The 22,111-nt window shown below is 39.9% G+C and overlaps 1 long non-coding RNA gene across 1 annotated transcript; it reads right to left on the reverse strand.

Moving 5' to 3' along the window:
* Positions 1–1,856: 1,856 nt before the first annotated feature.
* On the reverse strand, positions 1,857–6,784 carry LOC143651647 (uncharacterized). Its single transcript, XR_013160093.1, has 3 exons — positions 6,612–6,784; positions 2,203–2,380; positions 1,857–2,073 (listed from the first exon to the last, which is right to left on the reverse strand). It is a non-coding gene; the product is annotated as an uncharacterized LOC143651647 (long non-coding RNA).
* Positions 6,785–22,111: the final 15,327 nt, after the last annotated feature.

The raw sequence follows: 22,111 nt of genomic DNA on the forward strand, positions 1-22,111 counted from the left end.
TCGTGCCTGTCATCTCACACACTTCCTGGTGGATGGTGGCCGTTCAAATTGCCTTGTAAAATGTAAAGTGCTTCGTAAACTCTAAAGTGATATAATGATCATGCTGGGGATGTGATGACAACCAAAAAGACAGTCTCACAATCCAGCAATTTGCTTCTCTTGTTTTAATTTGCTTGGTTGTATTTTGTAAAGCATTTTCGAACTCCCTTTGTGTTCTCAACTTTTATCCCTGCTTGTGAGTGTCCTCAGGAGCAGGGAATCATCACATAGGAGGATAAGTTTTATTTTCAGAATCAGACGAAACTAATTTCTTTCCAGGGCTAGAAAATAAGGCAGATATTCAAGCTCACAAAATAATATTAAGTAAAAATAAATAAATAAAATGGTAATATGAAATGATAATGCCGACATTCTCAAGACATTGATGCCTAAGAACCAAAGTCAATGCAACAAAATCAATTCCCCCAAATCTGTTGCACGACAGAGGGAGGACATACCCTTACAGAAAGATGCATTGATGGTGACCCTGAGACACTGGTGAAGTTCTGGTTTCCTGGCTTATACATTAACTCATTTATTCTTTCTCAGCATTCATCAGTACATGAATAGATTGTTTTCCAAATGGTGGTTTAAAAATGGTTGTTCATAATTCGTATTACTGTACCTATGAGGAATTGGTTAAGATCCCAGAAGAGACCTAGAAAGCTAATGGGTAAATATGGAATGGAATCACGGCTCTGAGAGGACTGGCCGAATGGTGTATCCAGACTCTGTTTCCCAGGAAGGTGGGGCCCAGGCCAAAAGTTGAAGTGGACACCATTCCGTGTAAGTTTGTCCCATCCATCCGGGCCCACCTCCACCTCCCACCACACCATGGCTTCACACTACCCTACGTTTTCCTCACCCGATTCAAGATTTCCTCAATTTTCTCTTAGTCCTTACCTCCAATAAAAAACACCCCACTCTTTCAAAACTCAAATAAATGCTCTGAAAAAAAGCCACCTGGTCAGGCTAATTTACACAAATATGTGAGTGACAGCTAGAACTTCAGGAATCAAAGTAAAAGCTTCCTGCATTTTTAGAGTGAAGGAGGAGCGATGTGTAGTAAGCGAGCGGGTCACAAAATACATCCTGAGTGGAGCTAGAAGGGAATGGCAGTGACTGAAGTGAACTTGGTCTAAAACATTAGGGCGGGGGTTGAAGAGAAATTGGGGCATATTGGACAGGGTGAGTGACTGTCCCACAGGAGTAGTCCTGATGTTGCCTGGTAATTTCGCCTTTTCAAAGGAAAAGCTGAAAAGCCAGACTTTTAATGGAAATTTCCCAATATTGAAAACACTTCATGAACTTCCATTTCTAAGGGTCCTCTGTTAACTTTTTTCATTACAATCTATTTCTTTCCTATAATTCTATGTTCACTAGATAATATGAGCACTGTAATTCCAGCTGGCCACAGTGGGAGATCTGGGAGAAAGGAGGAAAAAAGAAGAAGATGGGCAGGTATTAAGACTTATGGCCCCTTTGTCCAAAACCAGACATTTCTAAATTAGAGATTGTATGACGTCCTTTCCTTTTTACTGGCATCTGGCTGGCCTCACCATGCAGCAGGTGTTTGTAAGTCAGGCATTTCCAAGTTTTTGTTAATGTTGAAAGTACATTGACTCTTTCCTGGGAGTGTGCATTGCCTTGGACAACAAAATGTAGGATAATTGGTGGCAGAGCTTCTTCTGGACTGTGACACATGACACATGACAACAAAATGCCCTTAGTGAAGCAATGCATGATCCTAAACAGACTATGAACCCATCACGCAGGCAAAGAAGTTTCCATCCCTTTATTAATATTGATTAGGGAAAATGCCTGGCCCATCAAGGTGGACAGGGTCCATCTCTGGTGCTCTTATACTGCCAGTGGTGTCTGAAGAACTTGGTCTTCAGTGGAGCTCTGAACATTTATAAAATTATCCGTGGTATGTCTGCTCAGTGGTCAAGCTGGGAAGTTTGCATACTGTTGCTTATCTCTGCTCACACAATGAAATCCATTTTCTGAAAACTTGAAAGAGTCCTGCCAGGCCTTAAAATTAAAATAGAGATGCTGTATTTAAGTAGGATTTGACTTTAATTCTGTCTTCCTAGATAAATGATTAAAACACATATTGCCCTCTATTTGCTACTTTAGATAAACAACTACAGGCACACTTACCCAGGGTTCAGCTGTTAGTGAAAATCCAGAATAGAACTGTGTCTGTTTCCATGGGATTCTTATAGTCTTAGCAGTCCAATACAGTATTCTCTGCAACAACTGCAGGTAAGCTGCTGGTTTACAATCTCAGAAACCTTTTGCTGCATACATTGCGAAGGATCATTGCTCATTGGTGTATCTGAAAGGTGATGGAATTAAAGGCCCTGAAGACCTTCAAAAGTGAGAGACTTGGGTTCTGTAAGAAAAGTAGAGCAGTTGAGGCAACTAAGATCTGCCTGTTACTGCCTCCGGAAGGCATCAGAAACACCATGCTTCTGAATGTGGGCTTGTTGCAGTAATTTACTAGATAACTGCCCTTTTCTAATCCTCATCTGGATGACTGGTTAGAAAAACACCATTTGGAGTCATTGAGATTGGAAAAATAGAGGAATAAACCTCATTAGAGCCCTTAGGTTTTTAAAGGGTCTTCACTGTGGAGAGAGTCAGTCTAGATGCATGTTAGAATAATCTGGAATGAATTTTTATTTGAACAGTTTCAGCCCCACTCCAGGACATTGAATCTGAATCCCTGGGGTTGGACCAGACCATGCCAGTCTCCCCAGGTGACTGATTCTCACAGGCAGCCATGGCTGTGAACCACCAGCTACTCTAGACATCCTAGGTGAGACCACCTCGGGAATGATGTCCTTTTGGTAGAGCCCGATAGCCCAACAACTGGATGGGGTGATGAGGTTCAAGGTTAACATTTCACCGTAAACTCCCTGCCATGCTGAAATGTCAGAATGAGGTCCCATTAACAAAAGAGTAGACAGTCCAAACAGTAGTTGAGGTGACTGGGCTATAACAAACAATGGTACTTTTATTCATTCCATTCTAGACATCTATTTAAAAACTAAAGATCCATAAGTTTAGTTTGAATCTTCCAGGGGGGAAGGGAGGGGAAACCTCAGTAGAATCTTATTTAATTTCAATAAATGCCATATCCTCCTTCTCTCTAAGCAACGACTCCCCCACTGCCCTGCCAATCCCCCTTACCTTGGAAACAGACTGGAGCAGACAATAGCATAGGTTAATTATGACAGGTCTGGTCATTTAGAAAGTGCTCCTCATAAGTTTTCTACATTAGAATTTTCAACTAGTCATTGTACTAATTGTTAAGCATTCAGTTGGCAAATGTATGGACGAGTATTTTACCAAGAGATAGAAGACCACAATAGAAATCAGAACAAAAACAGCCAGGCACATATGTGCTAGCTGAGCACTTGGGTGAGGAACTTAATAAATGCTAGTTCATGTCCCTTCTCTTCCCACGCACTATAGTTAAGATTGGGGGCAGACAGTTGAGGTGGAGGGGCAGGATATGATGATTAAAAAAGAAAGAAAGCCATACTATCTTATAAGCTGCCTCAATATGCTCGTGTACATTCTGGAGAACTCAGGCCACAGAGAAAAACAAATACACCCTTCTAACTCCAAGCCAGCACCTAAACACATTCCCAGGAAACCCCTGTACAAACAGGGTGTTACTCCTTTCGTTTTCTCTCTCTAGGTAAAATTACAACATGTTTTTTTAAGTTTCTCAAACAGTTTCCCCTTGTTTAGTCTCATATTCTGACCAGAATCAGAAAAATCTACCTGAAAAATCTCCTGATGTTTAGAAATGCAAAGTAAAAACAGTCTAACTTTTGATTCCTTTCCTAAACTCGAGCTTGCTCTTGGTGGTTTCTAACTCTTCAGAGGGTACAAGAGATTTGCACTGAGAGCTCATATCAATGGAGTGACCTGATCAGCTGTGGGGTCCTGGAGGGAGGGGCTGAGCATCCCCCAGGAGGAATCCACCAGCTGAACCCCTGGAGTGGACCCTAGACAAGGGTCAGAGAGCAACTCCAGCATCACATCCCCAACAACATTCTTCCAGGAACTTTCTAGCACATTGTCCTCCAGCCACCATCTTCTGGTCTATTTATTTGATTACTCATTATCATTTATCTCCCCTCTTAAGAATGGCAAGAGTAATTAAAAGAGGGCTGTGCATGTCCTATTTACCACCTCACCCTCAGTCCCTAACACAGCCCCAGATGTAACTACTACTCGGTACGCACTGAGGGAATGAAGCAGGAGGCAAAGGAGTAGGCAAGCGAACCCTTAGAAAACATAGACGCTGGTTAGAAATACTGAAACCAGGCAGACAATGAGTGGTGAGTTTTCTCAGCCCTCAGATAGACACCAATGTAGGGGGAGGCTGGAGATCCCAGGGCCTCCACTAACCTGAACAGAAGGCCAGAGAAAAGGAAGAAAAGTCAGAAAAGCTGACATCCCAGGCCCATCCCACTCATCGGACAAGCAAACACTTAACATTTATTTTTTGAGAATCTAGTATAGCCTATGCACTGGGGATCTGAAAATGAATGTTATGTGGTACTTGGCCCAGACCTCACAATCTGAGTCAGCAAGAATTGCTCATAGACAAAAAATAAAAATTATTCTAGGGATGTTATAACAGTAAGTGTCATCATCATCATTGTTATATCTCACATTTATTGAGCACTAACTGTTGACACACAAAAGCTGGACACTTTACATGGACTAGCTCATTTAATCCTCACAAAAAACATATGAAATAGTTGTCACTGCATTAGTATCTCCATCGTGCAGATACAGAAATCAATTTATCAATTGTCCAAGGTCACAAAACCAGTAAACCCCATAAACAAATGCACACAGGGAGGTAAAAGATTAAGTCAATATAAGAGTGTAAATAGTAAATAGATAGTAAACACAGTAAATAAATAGACAGATAGATAGATCATATATATGTACACACACACACATATATGCACATACACATATATACATATACACTGTTTGGTTCTATTTCTCTGAAAAATCTTGACTGCTATGTAAGGCTTGAGGGTTTATATATTAGTCAGTAGTAACCCCATAAACAAATGCACACAGGTAGGCCAAAAGTTAAGTCAATATAAGAGTGTAAGAAGGAGAGACAGAGAGAGGGAGAGAGAGTGGACACAATGGTGGATTAAAGGATGAGGTTTCATTTTCCCTAGGGTGCTAGTCCAGGGGATAGGGTCTGCTCTGCTTCACATGGAGACTCTAAACCTAGGTCCCCCCTCTTGTTTCCCTGCCATCCCCTGTTCTCATCTGCCTGGTTGAAGCTCAAGGTGAAGAAGGGGCAGAGAGCAGCACATGTGAGCTTCTTCAAGGTCTGTCCTCGGCAGGACACCACAGCACACACATACTTGCCGTATCCAAGGCATAGCCCCTGGGCACCCCTGGCTGCAAAAGGGGCTGAGAAGTATGGTTCTCCATGGGACAACTGCATGCCCCGCTACAATTATGTGATTATGAACAGGAGGCTGCATGAATTAGGATGGTTGTTAGCAGCTTCCATCACAGCAGTTCAAATGAGGTCCATATTTGGCCCCCAAGTAGCCTGATCAGGATGGACAAATTAGTTTTACCCTTTGTCCACAGCAGAGGGGAGGAGTATGGTCCAGTTTCCAAGAATGTTTGGAGAAAGACTGATACAGGCCTGGGAGGGTGAGTAGATATTTGCCACGTAGACAAAAGGTGTGTTGGTTAATTATATATGTCAACTTCCCTAGGGTGTGGTGTCCAGTTGTGTGGTCAAACACGGACTTAGTTATTACTGTGGACGCATTTCACAGATGGGATTGGCATCTACAATCAGTTCACCTTAAACAGAAGTGATTATTACTCCTAATGCGGGCAGGCCTCATCCAATCAGCCAGTGGTCTAAGTAGCAGTAGGTGAGGATTCCAGAAGTCAGAAGAATCTGCCTCAGGACTTCAGAATCACCTTCATCAGAATTTCCAACTGTAGCCTGCCCTAGAAATGCCAATTTACCAGCCCCCAAAATCACATGAGCCATTCCCATATAAATAAATAGATAGATAGATCATATATATTTACACACACACACACACACACACACACATATGCACATATCCATATATACTGTTTGGTTCTATTTCTCTGAAAAATCCTGACTGATACGCAAGGGTTGAGGGTTTATATATTAGCCAGCAGTAACTCCATAAACAAATGCATACAGTTGGTTTCTAGTGGGGAACAGGACCAGTGGTGGAGGGGTCCAGGGAGAGAAGATGCTGATGACAGGTAGAGGCAGGACTGTGAATGGTCTTGCATTCCACACTATGGAATTTGGGGGTGGTTGAAAAGATTTGAGCATGGACCAAGGGGTGACATGATTGCATTTCTCGCAGGATGACCTCCTGGAGGCAGAAGTGCTAAGCCCACCCGACCAGCCAGCGTGCAGAGAGAGCCCTACTCCACACAGGAAACCCACATTCCAGCCAGCTGGGTGCCACCTGAGATAAGGCTCCCTCCCAACCGAGGGATGTATATACCTGGTTTTCTGCAGGTAGAGTTGGAGAGTGTCTCACCCAAGGCGGGAATTTGCTGCTACCAGAATGGAGTGGGAACACGAAAATGTGTGCCATCAACAAGTGTAAAACCAATTTTACTGGGAGTTGAAGGCCACCTATACATTTTGGCAACAGTTTTCTTGACAGTGTTTGGTTTCAGCTCACATGACACTTGTTGATATTCCCTAAACACACAGCAGCAAGCAGTGGGTCAGGTGAACCAGGAACACGACAACAGAAAAAGGTCAACGAAAATGAGAACCAGCTGAAATTCAGTTTCTACATTGACAAAGAGCAGGGTTTTTAAAGTGACAGCACACACATAAACAGGAGTAGCCCATCACTGGATCATTTCCATTTGGTTCTGAAATGATTTGGTGTATCTCACAAGCCATCAGCATCCTGAGGTCCACATCCAGGATTGAACTGTAATTTTTTCACTTGTGAAGGTGCAGTAAGGGCTCATTCCTATTAAGCCTCTTAAAAACAGGAGCTCTTCACATTCTGTAAATCATGGATGTGTCTGAAAAAGGAACAAAAGGCGAGACATACATACGTACGTGCCTGTTTGGACTCCTTGGAAACTGAGTCCATGGGCACTTGATAAAGAAGTCCTCCCTTGAAAATCAAGAGTCTTTCCATTAATGAAGGACTTGCCCTTATGCAGGGTGTGCAAAAGAAGCTAAACAGTGGTCCAGGCCACCAAATTCATTGTTTCCCAAGCACCCAACATGCCTGAGCTGCAAGAGAAGGAGCCTAAGAGGGCTTTACCAGGGTGCAAGAGAAAACTGGAAACAGGGCCCCTGCCCAGCAGGGAAATAAGCTCAATTCACATTTTTTTTCTTCTTCTTTTTCTTTCTCAGGTCACATTTTTTGAAAACAATATTTGATAGGAAGAGGAAAACTTGCACCATTTCCAATCTATAATAGCATCTAAGATCAAATTGGTTGCTATTTCTTTTCTAATTAAAAAATACATATTATTTGTGGTGTGTAGTTTTGCTAATTTTGTTAGTGATGAATATAAAATTTAGTTATTAAGGATTTCTTGGAGTTCTAATGGTTTTCTGGCTTGATGATGTAACTTTATTATGTTTATGGGTAGGTAATGATTAGATAGCTGCCTAGAGATCACCACAGTTTAAATAAGTTCGTTACCATCCGTCTCTCCTTCGGTCAGATATATACTTTTTTTTTTTTTTTTTTTTGGCATGGGCAAGCACTGGGAATCGAACCCGGGTCTTGGGCATGGCATGTGAGAAATTCTGCCACTGAGCCACCATCACACCACCCAGATATATACATTTTGGGTTCACTGCCCTACCTAGAAATTAAATCTTCCCCACTTCATACTCTAGGATTTGAAAGTCTTTCCCAATTCGAATGGCGATGCCTGTTTTGAAGGCAGTAGAATTTTTGCTGCATTTCTAGTAACTAGATTCTGTCTTGATGACTTAATCCTTCTGATTTTACACTCTAGTATTTCATGACTGGCATACCAAATCTGATTCTAAAATCACTTAACTTTACAGGCAAAGAAATGATCTCAAAATTGACCTGTTTCTGATGCATCCAGGGTTTATCTAATGTGGAGAAGCCAGACACATAAAAACCTAACCCTGTTCCAAATTGCATGATGATCTCTGCAAAAGCTGGAGTGAAGAACTCAAGTCAGCCCTGGCCTCAGGAACACTGAATTCCTTGGGGAAGTACCAGTTAGAAGGGAGTCAGGCCAGCTTCCCATGCCTGCTCAGTAATCAGTTTCTCTATTAATATACTGAATGCTTAAATATATAAACTCTCTTAGTTTTCTAGGGCTGCATGACATACACCGCAGTGAATTGGCTTAAAGAATAAGAGCTTATTAGCTCAGAGTTTTGGGGGTTAGAAGTCCAAACACTCAAAATCTTGACAGGCCATGCTTTCTCCTGGAGTCTATAGCCTCCTGATCCTGACTTCTTGCAATCCTTGGGATTCCTTGTCTTGGGTTTCTGCCTCTGACACATGCAACCTGTCTCCTTGGTCTCCTTCTGCAACTTTCTCTGACTGACTGCATCCAAAGTCCCTTTGTCTTTTAAAGACTTTGGTCATAGGGATTAAGACCCATCCGGACTCAATTCATAGGATCAATTTATAAATGAATCCACACCTTGACTAATAACTATATCCTCAAAGGTCCCTTTTTTTTTTTCCAAAGGTCCTTTTAACTAATGGATTTATGCCCACAGGTATACAGTTTAGGACTAGTACATGTCTTGAAGGAGGACATGAACAATCCCTGGCATAAACCAGTCAACTTGAAGTTTCTAGTGCATGTGAAGCAGATGCATCAATTTGCATTCGTGGATTTTCTCTGAAAAAAAAAATCCAATACGCTTTTTTCTTAAGCTGTGAAGCATTTTCCAAAATGCAGGTAACAGAGTTTCTCCTAAAAGCAAACACTTTTAAATTAATTTCGTATTTCATTAGTTAACTTCTGCAGTGAACAAGGAGGTGTATGGTATTTTGCAAATGTCTCATTCATGTGATGATCTCTAATGTATGTGGGTCATTTTGCTTGTACAGGAATAAGGGTACTTTCCCAACCTCTGCAGCAGGATAGATTGAATTCCATCCTGGAATAGTTTCCATCATTCAACCCGTGTTTATTAAGTACCCAAATACTGGAGAGGCAGGAATAAGACAGAGGAAGAACCTCTTGGAACCTACAGTCTCCCTGAAAAGACAGACAATAAGTATGTTGTAATGATAAGGCAGTGTAATGAGGGTTTTGCAGAGGGACATACATGAAGAGACACGTCTCACTATAAGACAGACAGACAGTGGGCTTGTTTCCAATAAAGAGAAAGATTCTAAGACAGGGCTTCTACTTGTTTGCATTTTGTATCTCTAGAACCACCCATGAGCAATGTGGATTTATGAGATGATATGGCATTAGATGCCTGGCTTCAGACCCTGGTTCTGCCACTTCATAGCTGTGTGACCTTGGCCAAGTTCCTTAACTTCTCTGTGACTCAATCTCCATATCTGCAAAATGGGACTAACAATGGTACTTTCCCATACATGGATGGTTATTAAGATTAATTTATATACAGAGTTTAAACCTTTTATATAGCAGGTCTAGAGTATCTAGAGTATTTTCAACGAAATGAATGTACAAGCTGATTTATAGACCTCTCATTTGATCCAAGTAGGGTTAATTGTAATGAGTAGCATCTCAAAAAGAAAAAGTGAGTGTCAAAGAGTGCTTTGGGGTGTTTAATGGTTTCTTTTATTTTTTTTAATGCTTAGAAATGTGACATCTAACTTCTCATTTAATGGAGGCAGATAATAAGCGGAGGTCCCCAGTGGATGCCATACATTCTTCCACTCCTAAGAGCAACCTCATGGGGGAGGTATTGGGAACCCTGTTTTACGGGTACTGTGGGTGAAGAAACTGAGTCTCTCCAAGAGATTAAGGAATTTGCCTCAGTGCAGAAAGCTTACAAGTGGTGGCTTCAGGAGGCAAGTTTCAGGAAAAGATCTTGTTACTTCTGGAGGAGACACCTGCCCTTGAGGTCGGAGAGAACTAAAAGCTTTGTGGTGGCAAAGCCAAGATGTTGGCTCTGTGGTTCCACCCAGACCAAGCATTCTGTTTTCCTCACCTTGAATCCACTTCTCCACCTGCCGATAACCCCCCTTGCTGATCCAGCAGTAGTTTCCCTGGATGATTCAATCAAGAGAATTTAGAATTTTTATTAATTTGATTCATTCCTGGAAATATACATTCATGTGTAGATTGCAATCCCATTCTCAGGCAGGCCTTCCAAGTTTGACTTTTCAAAACGAGATGACATTAAAATTTTAAAATAAATGTCTCAGGGTTGATCCAGAATAGATCGTTTTCTGCCTGCACTGTGGTCTCACAGAAATAACGATTGAAATGATTCACAACAAGACAAAATGCAACCCAAACTTTTTTTTAGTGAGAACCTTGTGTATGTGTGTGTGTGTGTGTGTGTGTGTGTGTATTCAAAATATAGCAATTTTATATCATATAATGTAGAAGCCAAAGAGAAAATTTTGAAATGTAAAGGTGGCTGTTTATTGTTTACTTTCATGTTTGCTGTTTATTTGGGGGTGGAGAATATTTCTGTTTGTTTAGGGGCAGTGTGTTAAGATAATTGTGCTTCCATTCTGAGCTGAAAAATAAAACACTGAGTATATCTTTATTTCCAGGCCTACAGCAGGAAATTAATTTCAGGATGTTGGAAAAGTTAAGAACCACCCATGGGTGCCTTTCAAGTCTGCACACGCAGACTCAGTGCCTGGAATATAGTATGCAAGACATACGAAATGAGCACATGAATGAATGCTGACTCACACACAAGCAGGTAACCCAGGAATTAAACAATACTATTTTAGCATATATCATGTCTTGATCTTACTTCAAAATGTTTCCGGATATATCTCTCTACCAAGTAATCAATGAGTTATCCTCCAAAAGCAGAATGGAAACGTGTACCTATAAACTTTTCTAAAGCTAAATTCTTCTAATGCTTTAAGCATTAAGAGAGCATATAAAGTAAATTAACCACCGTTTTTCAAGCCTAAAGATCATTATACACAGTATGTAGGTTGATAATCTTTGGCTTCTCACATTTTGGATCTTTCCGGTTATTTCTCCATTAAGGTGAACGATTAGAGAAATCTGAGTACACAGGACAAGCATTTTGAAAGACAGTATTTCTAACGGCATGTGAGATTTTGCACCTGTACTTATTTAGGGGTACAAAATTGGCTACACCAATAATTGTTCCTATAAACAGCTAATTGTAGCTGCTGTTAGCCACTTGTGGGTCTAATTAGCTGCTTGCCCTTAATCTTCACAGAATGCCCAATTCTCCCCGTAATTAGTCAATTGTAGATGCTGTTACTTTCACAAGAGAGAAAAGGCCGGATCATCTCCCTTAAAATTTTCTAGATTGAATCTTCAAATTCGAATCTCCATTGACAGAAATTGTGAAAAAGTCTACCATGGTAAAATGGATTGAAATCAGTTTCCTTATTGTCATCTTAGCCATCACGTTGCCCGGCAGATGTTAAGGGAACATCTTTATGCCAAAACGAGTTATTTTTGCCTACGTATTGTTAGCTGGCATTACTCTTTTTTTACATAAAATAATCATACTCCTGTTAGAAAGTGTATGAACATGCAAGATATTTCAGGTGATTAAATAACAAAATTCTGCTCTAGAACATTTGAAAAGTTTGTTTCTATGATAGACTCATGAAGCTTAATAAAATTGAAGGCAAAACATCTGAAAGTCTGAATTAAAATTTCAAAGTGTGCTTTGAAAATTATTGCTTTCTTTCTTACCTTTCTTTGTACATATGTGTTATATTTTATAATTAAAAACGGTTAAAAAAAACTGTAGGCAGTTATAGTAATATTAGATAAAATAAATTCCTGAAATCAGAAGAAGAAAAAAACCTTTAGCCCTCTAATATGCTGTTTAACTTCTCTAATCTCAGTTCCTCTGTAAAGTGGAATAACGATTCCTCTGCCTCTCGCGGCGGTTGTGAGAATTGCATAGTCCACTCTTCAACTTGGTAAGCACTTGATAAATATTTGTTGATCTTAATGCTGCAAGCAAAATCCACTCCTTCATGTTCGTTGTAATCTTTCTCACTATCGTGTTGGATGTCTATAATAAGGTTATGACATTTGCTCCTTAAATAGGAGCTAACCATAAAAAAAATAGAAAAATTTTAAAACTGCTCCCAGGCCATTACCCGTTAGCTCTCCTGTGAATTTTGAGAATTATTTTGTTTGTTTGTTTATTTATTTGAGAATTACTTTAAAAGAAAAAGTGTGAATATTTGAAAGCAACAGATTTTAGTTACATATAATTACTTTTAAGATACTGTCCCGATATAATTTATTGTGTCTTGTAATATCTTGCAGACACAAATATGAACTTGTACTGCATAAGTACCATCACTCTCTGAAAAGTCACAAAGGATTCTTAGAATTCTAAGCTTCACAGCATCTTGGTGGGGCAAATGCTCCTTCCAATTAAAGAACAGAATGTGATGGAAATGGTTGTCCAGGACTGGGGCTGACTACTGAGCCCTCCGTGCAGATGGTTCTAGTCTGTGGCCGTTACACTGCCAGCATTTTCCCGTTATTTAATTATCGAAGGAAAACTCTAAAGTGCTCCTAGGATAATTTGAAATATCATTTTAAACCATCACATTTCCAGTTTTGGCATAAATCCCTCTCTGCCCCAAAGAGTACATATATATCTTGATTATCATCTGAGCCCTCGCGTGTCTGTGCACGTGTGTGCGGGTGCATGCGTGTATCCGTGTGTGTGTGTCAGTGAATAATGTTGTCATAAAATAGACTGGAAGTCTTGGGAGCCTGAAGCAATATCTTTCTCCACTAAACTGCTTTATTACTGCCATTCCCTCCCTCCTGGGCATGCAGTCAACTGAGACTGGGCCAAATTGGCAGTCATTTTCAGAGCGCCTGGCAGGCCCGTGATCTCTGGGCGTTCCCAGCCGGCGTGTCGCTCCCAAGCAGCCCTTCCGAGGGTCAGCGGCAGCACTGCCTCCCCAGCCCCAGTTTGCCTGGGCTGGGTCATGAGTCAGGACCAATATAAATTTATATCTTAAAGTCACACTGTGAAGGCATTCCCTCCCCCCCACCCTGTGGTATTTTAGTGGTGACACTTCTTCTGACGGCTTTCCTAAGTCTCTAGCTTCACAGCACATCATGCCGGAATTCTTAGGAGTGGCTGCATGGGCCCTTTGGTAACCAAGGGATTATAAATTGCTAACATAGTTTTTCTAAAAATAATAATAATAATTTGGGATTGCTATATGTTGACTGTCAATAAGCGGACCTGAAATAATAATAGCAGAGGCTGCTTATCATGGGCAGGCAATAGTCCTGTGACAATGTTCTGGGTGATAGAAAAAATGGAAACAAAAATTAATAGTGACAGTACTGCTAGAAACAAGCCATAAATTTGATACTAAGTCATAAAATACAGACTAACCCAATAAACACATGCTACTGTTATTATATTAATATTGTTAAAAATATCATAACATTTTAAAAATGGAATGGAGGCGGAGGGACAGTTTTTGGAGTGGTAATTTTCACTCAGTTTTGCTTACAGGCAGAGGATTTTTTTTTTAATAAAAACACTAAAACTCTAAGCACAGTTAAGAGCTTGACTTGAAAACAGAACCATCACGGTTCATCATCTCTCTCCACTACAAAGAGGGGATGGGAGAGGGATCTTTCATTTTTCAAATGTGTTTCATGAGCCAAGCACTTTGTGTCCATAATGTCAATTCATCATCAAAGTAATATTTGTAAGTAAGATTTTTTTACTTCACATTTCAGGTCTGAGAAAACCAAGGACCTGAGCAGTTAGGTAAGTTAGCTATGTGAAATGACACAACTAGAAGGTGGCAGAACTGAAATCCAAATGCAAGCCTGTCTGACCCCAAATTGGGGTTTGTAAATTCATATGCTACAGGAGCCAGAGCCTCAGGTGAGAGGATAAAAAAAAGAGATGAGAGCACTGTATGCTGACCACTGGGCCACCGGGGAGCAAAACTCAAGTGTCCATCAAGAAATGAATGGATAAATAGTGATATATATATACATACATACATACACACAATGGAATATTATATAGCAGTGAAAAGGAATGAAAACATACATGCAACCACATGGATGAAACTTGGAGACGTCATGTTGAGTGAAATAAGCCAGACACAAAAGGACAAATGTCGTATGATCTCACTGATATGAAATAAGTAGAATAAGCAATTTCACAAACTCAGAAACAAGGACAGGTTACCAGGGGTTGGGTGGAGGTAGGACAAGGGGGAGTTAATGCTTAATCAGTGCAGAATATCTGTTTGGGGTGATGGAAAAGTGTTGGGAATAGATGGCGGTGATGACAGCAGAACCCATCATGAATTTAATTACCACCCCTGTATTATACATTTGAACGTGATTTAAAGAGGAAATTTTAGGTTGCAATATGTTGCTAGAATAAAAATTTTTTAAATAAGTAAAACTATAAGATTGTCCAACACAAACTGTGAAGCCTATTGTAAACCACGGACTAATGGGACGATTATAATCATATTCTTTTATGAGCTGTAACAAAGGTACCACACTAACGCAAAACATCACTAATAGGGAAAACCATGTGTGTTAGAAGGACTGCAGGGAACCAACTCTTTGTTTTCTGTGTGATGTTTCTGTAAACCTAAAGCTTCTGTAATTAAAAAAAAAATGATATAAAAAAAATCACATGTGGATGGTGCAATGATGTCTCAGTGACAGAATTCTCGCCGGCTGTGCTGGAGACCTGGGTTCGATTTCCGGAGCCTGCTCATACCAAAAAAAAAAGTGAAAAAATCAAGAAGAGGAGGGCTCTCCCAATGAGGGGCTGCTGTGGCTGAGCATTGGCTAATTGAAGCCCTCCCCAGGCTGGGTGATTGTTCCTAAGAAGCCAAAAATCTAGATTCTACTGTGAAATCTCCCTTTTTAAAGCAATGGCCCAAACGGCTCATAGCTGGGGGCCCTCTATAGCCTGAGGTCCTTTCAGGAGTGTGTGCTGCCAGGCCTATATCCATTTCTCTTCTCCACATCTCCTCTACAAAGAAAACCCGTTGATGGTACTTTTGTTTTGGTTTTACAATTTTTTGATTAATGCCCTTGCTCGTTATCCTTCAAACGCTATTTTACATTCTAGATGCTTTTGACATAATATAATAATATTTAATCAAGGTGCTCCCCAAACACATTCGTAGCCACACAGACGATGTGGAAGGTGCACTGCCACCTAGGAAAATGGAGCTCTACCCACAGAGAAGTTTAAAAATCTGATCCTAATCATTGGAGCGTTAGTGCCATATTAGAAGCTTGTGCCAATTGCTTGACTTTTCAAGTCCAAAAGACCCATAATAAAATGTTCTTCTTTTTGCAAGGATTGGATGACTCTAGCATTGCTGTTTTTAAACTGGAGAAACAGATGAAAAGAGGTCACTGGACTAGATCACCTTTTGTGCAACTTTCTGGACACATGAGGAGAACCATTCCAGATTGCTGCATTTTTGCTCTGGTATCTGGGGATGATTTCAGTGGTGGCCCTGGAATAAAGGTGCAGATGTGGGTGACATACAATGCCCTTGGTGCCCAGAACCTCTTATTTGCCTAGTTTAAATACAGCCAACATGATATAAAATTAGATGTTTACATATGTTTGAGGAAATCACATGTGATTTAATAAAAATCATTTCCTAATATTTTAGTCCCCACACAGCCAGCCTTGCAAATAACACACACCAAAGTGTTCGTTACGGTTGTATTTCCACATCTGTTTTATTTTCCTTTCTTCCAACGCTCTGTGTGATGGGCTTTTTTTTCCGACAAGGCATCAGAACTTGACTTAATAGGCAAGAGGGTAAAATCGCCAGCTCTTTCCATGTAGGGAATCCTGAGGTACAGACAAGCCTCGTTCAAAGATGTGATAACGTAATCTAAAGCCAGACCCAGCCTGTCAGTTCAGGTCTAAAGGGATTTGATTCAGTGTCAGAACCTTTGGCTCGCGGGGTCACTCTCTGTTCTTGCTTTTCTTATAACAAAAGCAGGGGGAGGGGGTGCTGCCATGGGCGAGTATGTGTGTGTGTGTGTGCGCGCGTGCGCGTGTGCGTGTGTGCATGTGCGTTTTCAAGCCTTGTGCATTCCTCAGCTGCTGTTTGTGGAGCACGACGCCTTTCTCTGGGCCTCCTGAAACATTTTCATTAGACAGAGGCCTCTGAAGTATGCTGGAGACGTGGACTGTGCAACTAAAAATCTTAGGCCTCTCCCGAAGCAGCCTGATTGAAATCAGCACTGTGTCAGGGCCTGTCATATCTCAGAAAAGACATAAAACACACGGAAACATCAATAAGCAACAAGCTTCTGACAGCTCTGAGACATTCCAGCTGACAAGAAGAAAAAGGGGGTGAGGTGAGGGCTCAGGGGGGATATTTAAAATGCCTAACAGCCAGCCGAAGTGTTGGCAGGCTTCAGGGAGGCCCAGAGAAGACAAGATAAAGTCTATCAGGTTATCACCTGGTTCGAGGTGGAATTCTGCTCCAAGGCCACCGGGGTAAGACAATGACACAACTGCTTGCTCCCACCACCATCCCTTCTTTATTTTTAAATGTTTCCAAGAATCAAGCTGCATTTATAGCGTTGCCCAGACAACGTTTGTGCAAGAAAAGATTTTTTTTTAATGTTAAAAAGAAAAAAAAAAAAAAACGGAGAAATCTGTGAGTTAAAGAATTCTGCTTCTAGCTACAATGTACAGAAATCAAAAAGGATTAACAAGGTTTTTTTTTCCTCATTTAATTTCCTGTACACCAGAAGCTTTTGTTAAAAGATCAGAGATATTGCTATTTATTGAATTTTTAATATGATCTTTATTAAAAGGCAGCACACATGTTTGGTTTTCCCTCTCTCTCTCTTTTTTTTAACATGCATGGATATAAAAATCAAAGGCCAGGAGTGAACCATGGTTGTTTGATTTCTGTGCTTTTATGCGTTTGAGGATTCAGATATAGTATATATTTAAAATTTTAAAAAGAAAACAGATAAATCGCCCTCTACACTTTTCAATGGTCCCTGGTCTTACAAAGGAAGAGAATGGTCGTTATGTATTAACCCTTCAAGTATTTTAGCCAGCCCAGTATGATCAAATAGAGGAAGGTAAAGGAAAAGAGGGGACAGTGATTTGGGATCTGTTTCTTTTCCGTGGGCTACAATTTTTTTTCCTATGTACGACAGACCCCTGGCTGATTTTCACAGGAAGCGCTACGCATTTTGAAAGGTTGAAATGCAACCTTGGGGAATGATAATGGACAAAACGCATTCTAGCATCATAGGTTCCAGATTCGAAAGGAGGGACTGTTATACCCAAGTGAACTTTAAGGCCGAATGGGTCCTTTAGGTTCTAGGGAGTTTTTCTCTAGGCCCCCAGTTGTGTGTGCACATTTTGATTTTCCAAAACACAGATCTTGCTCATTTTATGTCTATTACCCCGCTTTCATTTGTGCTATGGAAAACCAACCAACTTCAGAAAAATGTAAAAGGCAGAGGTGCAGTGAGAGGTCGCATGGTGGGATCCCATCCAGTGCCATCGCCTGAGTCACCTAAGCCCCGTTTCCCATTATGCTTCAGCTCCAGCTTTTCATCTTTGAAATGAGAATAATGCCACCACAGGTTGTCATGAGTGTGAAGTGAGGTACTGTTTGTAAAACTGCTTTGTAAAGGATAAAAATGCTTATTCATTTTTGTCATCGTTTTAATAAAAGGAAAAGTGTCAAATGATGAAGGAGAGGAAACTAACAACATGAAAACATTGGCTACAGCTACCAACTGCTATTGGACACAAATAAAACATGGTGCCTGCCACCAGTTCATTATGCAGGTACAGGGATGAGTCCTCAATTGCCCTTCCAGCGAGCGAAGGGGGGCAGCACCATAAGAGAGATGTAGGCTCTATGTAACTGTGCATGACTACTCATAAGATAAAGAAGAATGGTATCGGATTAGCGATGCCCGACTATGCCCTCTGTATGCCTGGTGTCCTCTAACTCTTACAAACTCTTGATGAGATTAGGAAGTATTTTTAACCCCATTTTACGGATGAGAAAACTTGGGCACAAAGAGTTTTAGTTGCTTGTCCAAGAAATTTTGAGTTGCATGCCCAACATCCCACTGTGAGAGTTCTTCATTTTATTAGATGTGCATTCTCTTCTCTGCGATTTCTCTTGCTTTTGTCATCCACTGAGGCATGACAATATTAGAAACCAGGGAGGATGCAATGGCTTCATGACCAAGGAAGAAACTGGACAATGGTCTGAACCAAGAATGTCCAAGTCGTGAAGTAGATCCTTCAGAACCAACCTCACCCTGGCGCACGCAGGGGCTGTGAATCCTCGATTTCTCGTTTCCTTGTTTGGTGACTGAACTCCCCAGCCTGCATCCGTGAGGGACCAGGAAGGAGGGGAGGATGCACATGTTTGCGCTATTTTCTTGCATTTCCTTTGCCTGCCTTCTTTGTTGGTCAGACAGGAAAGCAACCCTAAACCTGGAGAAATCATCATTTTGACCAGTTTGGAAAACCAGACCAACCACCCTTTTGTGGACTAGCTTAACGCAACTTCTGTGGCTTGATAGCTGTTCACAGTTAGGGTTTCAAAATTAGGTTGTATATATGTTACTAGAATTAATCTTTTTAAAAAAACTATAAAATTATACAATGCAATCATTGAGCCCTAATGTAAACTATGGACTATAGTTAATAATGTAATTATAATAATGTCATATTAAATGTGACAAAGACACACTGAAGTAAAATATTAACAATAGGGAAGTCTACATGCATTATGGGGTTATATGAGAACTCTATTTTCTTCATGATTTTTTCATAAACCTACAATTTCTCTGGTAGATATCTCTGTGTTGTGTGTGTGTGTGTGTATATATATATATATATATTTTAATGTGTCTAGAGAGCATTCATAGCCACCCACAAATCAACCCTATGAATTTCTGTATGGATGGTTAGCTACTTGCTACTGCAAAGTCCATGTCAATCTCCTTTTAAGCCCTGTGGTCCCTGATCTGTGAATTTCCAGAACCTGAAACAACAGCCAGCATAAAACACAAGTTGAATAATTAAAGCAATGCTGTTTTGCAATTCCTCGTGACACAGTAAAGCACCTGCACAATAAAAAAGATTTTAAGGTAATACATGTGGCTCGCTATATATGTATAAGAGGGTTTTTATTTTAATGTCTATTATCTATTCATTATTTCATTAAAAGCAAAAGGACTTTTTGCTGAGCATCTCCTGTGTTAGACGTTATGCTAAATGCTGGAATTCACTGGTCAACTCTTCTTATGCCCAAATGACTTAGGGACCAGAATGTCTATTAAGGGAAACTATGTGGCTAGTAAGAAACTGATCTGAAACAGTGATTTCACCATCATGATAACTATGTCGATAATCCCCAATGTGCACATTTGAGGCCAGTGGGCCAATAATGCCTCAATTCCCCCTGGGCCTTATTAAAAGGCTTCTTTCTATGAGGATAAATGAGAAAATTATGTATAAAAAGAGTGTGCAGGAAGCTTGATTTTTACTTGTACAGGAAGTATCACCCTGGTAAAAATTAGAGTGGCCGATACTTTTCAAAAAAGTCAGTGACATAGAAGAAGCTACATTTTTGTATTATCCAAGCAATAATTTCAGATACTGAACATATTCAGTGCTTCCCATGAAAATTTCCATTGTATCATAAAGCTTAATGATAAGTTATCATGTCTTAAATGTTGATTATAACATTTAACACACTTTTCTCTGGATTTAGAAAAATCTAAAATTGCATATCATCACATTGGAGCAGTAGATGTTTATTTTATGTGCAACAAAGCACATTCCACTTAATGGTTCAGTACAAAGATAAAACCCAGGGAATCTTCAGACAAACAAGCATTACAATTCCAACAACTGAGTCCCAATGAAAACTCCAGAAGGAGTAATGGGGAATGAACAGTGTGTTGTGTCTTTGCTTTATTTAACCTGGTTGGTTTTGTTTGATGCAAGACAGAAGCCCTTGTGGCTTTATTACTTAGAAACTGGTGATGTTTGCACCCTCCTACTCATCTTTTCTTAAAAAAAAAAGAGGGAAGTACAACAAGAAGTTCACCCTATGAATAAAGTCACAAATTGATACCTGGTCTTAATAATTTTCTTGAGTTCTCCTTACTTGTCCTGAGTTTGGAACACAGCTGTCATGGTCCCTGTGTCTCCTGTTTCTTTCACAGTGTGTGGCACATACTAGAAGCTCCATGACTACCTTCAATAACTCAGTACACTTCATCAAATATTTTTGTATTAAGAAAAGTGTGGGAGGCACTATAACACAAAGGTTAAGCTTGGACTGAAGAACAAACCGACTTTGAAATCCAAGAAAAATCTAGTCCTGTTTGTGAGACCTTAGGTTAGGAGTACTGACTTTAACTTCTCTAGGCCTCAGTTTTCCCATCTGAAAATAGGGAATATTCTTAATTATTGTGAGAATAAATTAATCAGACAAACAACTTAGCATAGGGTAAATGTCCAATTAATGATAGCTATGATTACAATTATTAGTAAATATTTTCAATGTTATTTTGAGAGTTGAGGTTTAATAGATTTTCTTGAATTTGAATATCTTAAAATGTCCTCAGTCACAAGCTCTAGAAATAACGAATGGCCCCTTTTATTCCTTTCGTATTATAGTTAACATCCATACAGTAACATAGCCAAACAGTTGCCTGGGTCATGGACATTTATGGAAATTCATATATTCCAAGAATCTTTTCTTCTAACAATTCAGTATATTGCTTATATCCTCAACCCTCTGTTTTTTCCTAAGATTCTTATATTTTGATTCTTAATTTCATTTAACCTGAAACTATGTGAAGCATCACAGTAATTGGTAAAACAATACAACTAAAATTTATTCTTCATTTCTGCTTAACTAATCATTAAACTTGCCATAAGATATTCAGGTACCATAAAAGTATGTCTTCTATTCCAAAAGAAATAGAGCATCAAACTAAAAGTCTCTCATGGGATATTATCTACCTGTCTTTTTAACTATGTCTTCAAAACAAATGCTCCTGACATATGCAACAGCCTATCGACCTTAGCACAGGCAGGTACAAAAGATGAATCTTATGTGGTTGTGGCCCAGTAGAAAGAATACATGCAAAGTTGGGGAGATGTTGTTTTTTGCATTTATGATATAGACCTTCAAAAGGACCCACTAATCTAACCTGGCTCATATACAAGATCCTCAAAGACAGAACAGAGCAATCTTCAGGCTCACCAAAGCTGGGCAGTTTGACAGTGTTCACAACTTTTTGATTTCCTGGCTCCTTCTGTTTGAGAAATGAAATGCCATGACTTTAGGTAGGTATTTTCTCCCAGGCATACAACAGTCCCTTTTATAGACTTCTCCAAAGAGGACCATTCCAAAATAGACATACCTCAAAAAATACGTCATTAAGCATATTCCTACTTCTGTTTTTTCAACAAATTCACATTTAAAAATTTACCTTTCTTAATAAAAACACATTCTAACTTTTCAATTTTCTTGTATCACATGTAAAATGGGAATAAGAATAGTATCTATACCTCAGGGTTTAAATAAAACAATCCTAGCAAAGTACTTGCTCCGGTGCCTGCACACAGTAAGGGTTCCATAAGTGTCTGTGACTTTTGACTCTTGCTCTTTTTATTATAATAAATCTAAATATCCAAATTCAGAGAGTAATGTTGCATTTATTTGAATAAATGAGTCAGACAATACTACCGATAGAGACTTCTTGCTAGTTTGTTAAAGATTTGAAATAGCCTTACAATTCT

Source organism: Tamandua tetradactyla, chromosome 12 (genome assembly GCF_023851605.1).
Source record: "Tamandua tetradactyla isolate mTamTet1 chromosome 12, mTamTet1.pri, whole genome shotgun sequence".
Lineage (NCBI taxonomy): Eukaryota > Metazoa > Chordata > Mammalia > Pilosa > Myrmecophagidae > Tamandua > Tamandua tetradactyla.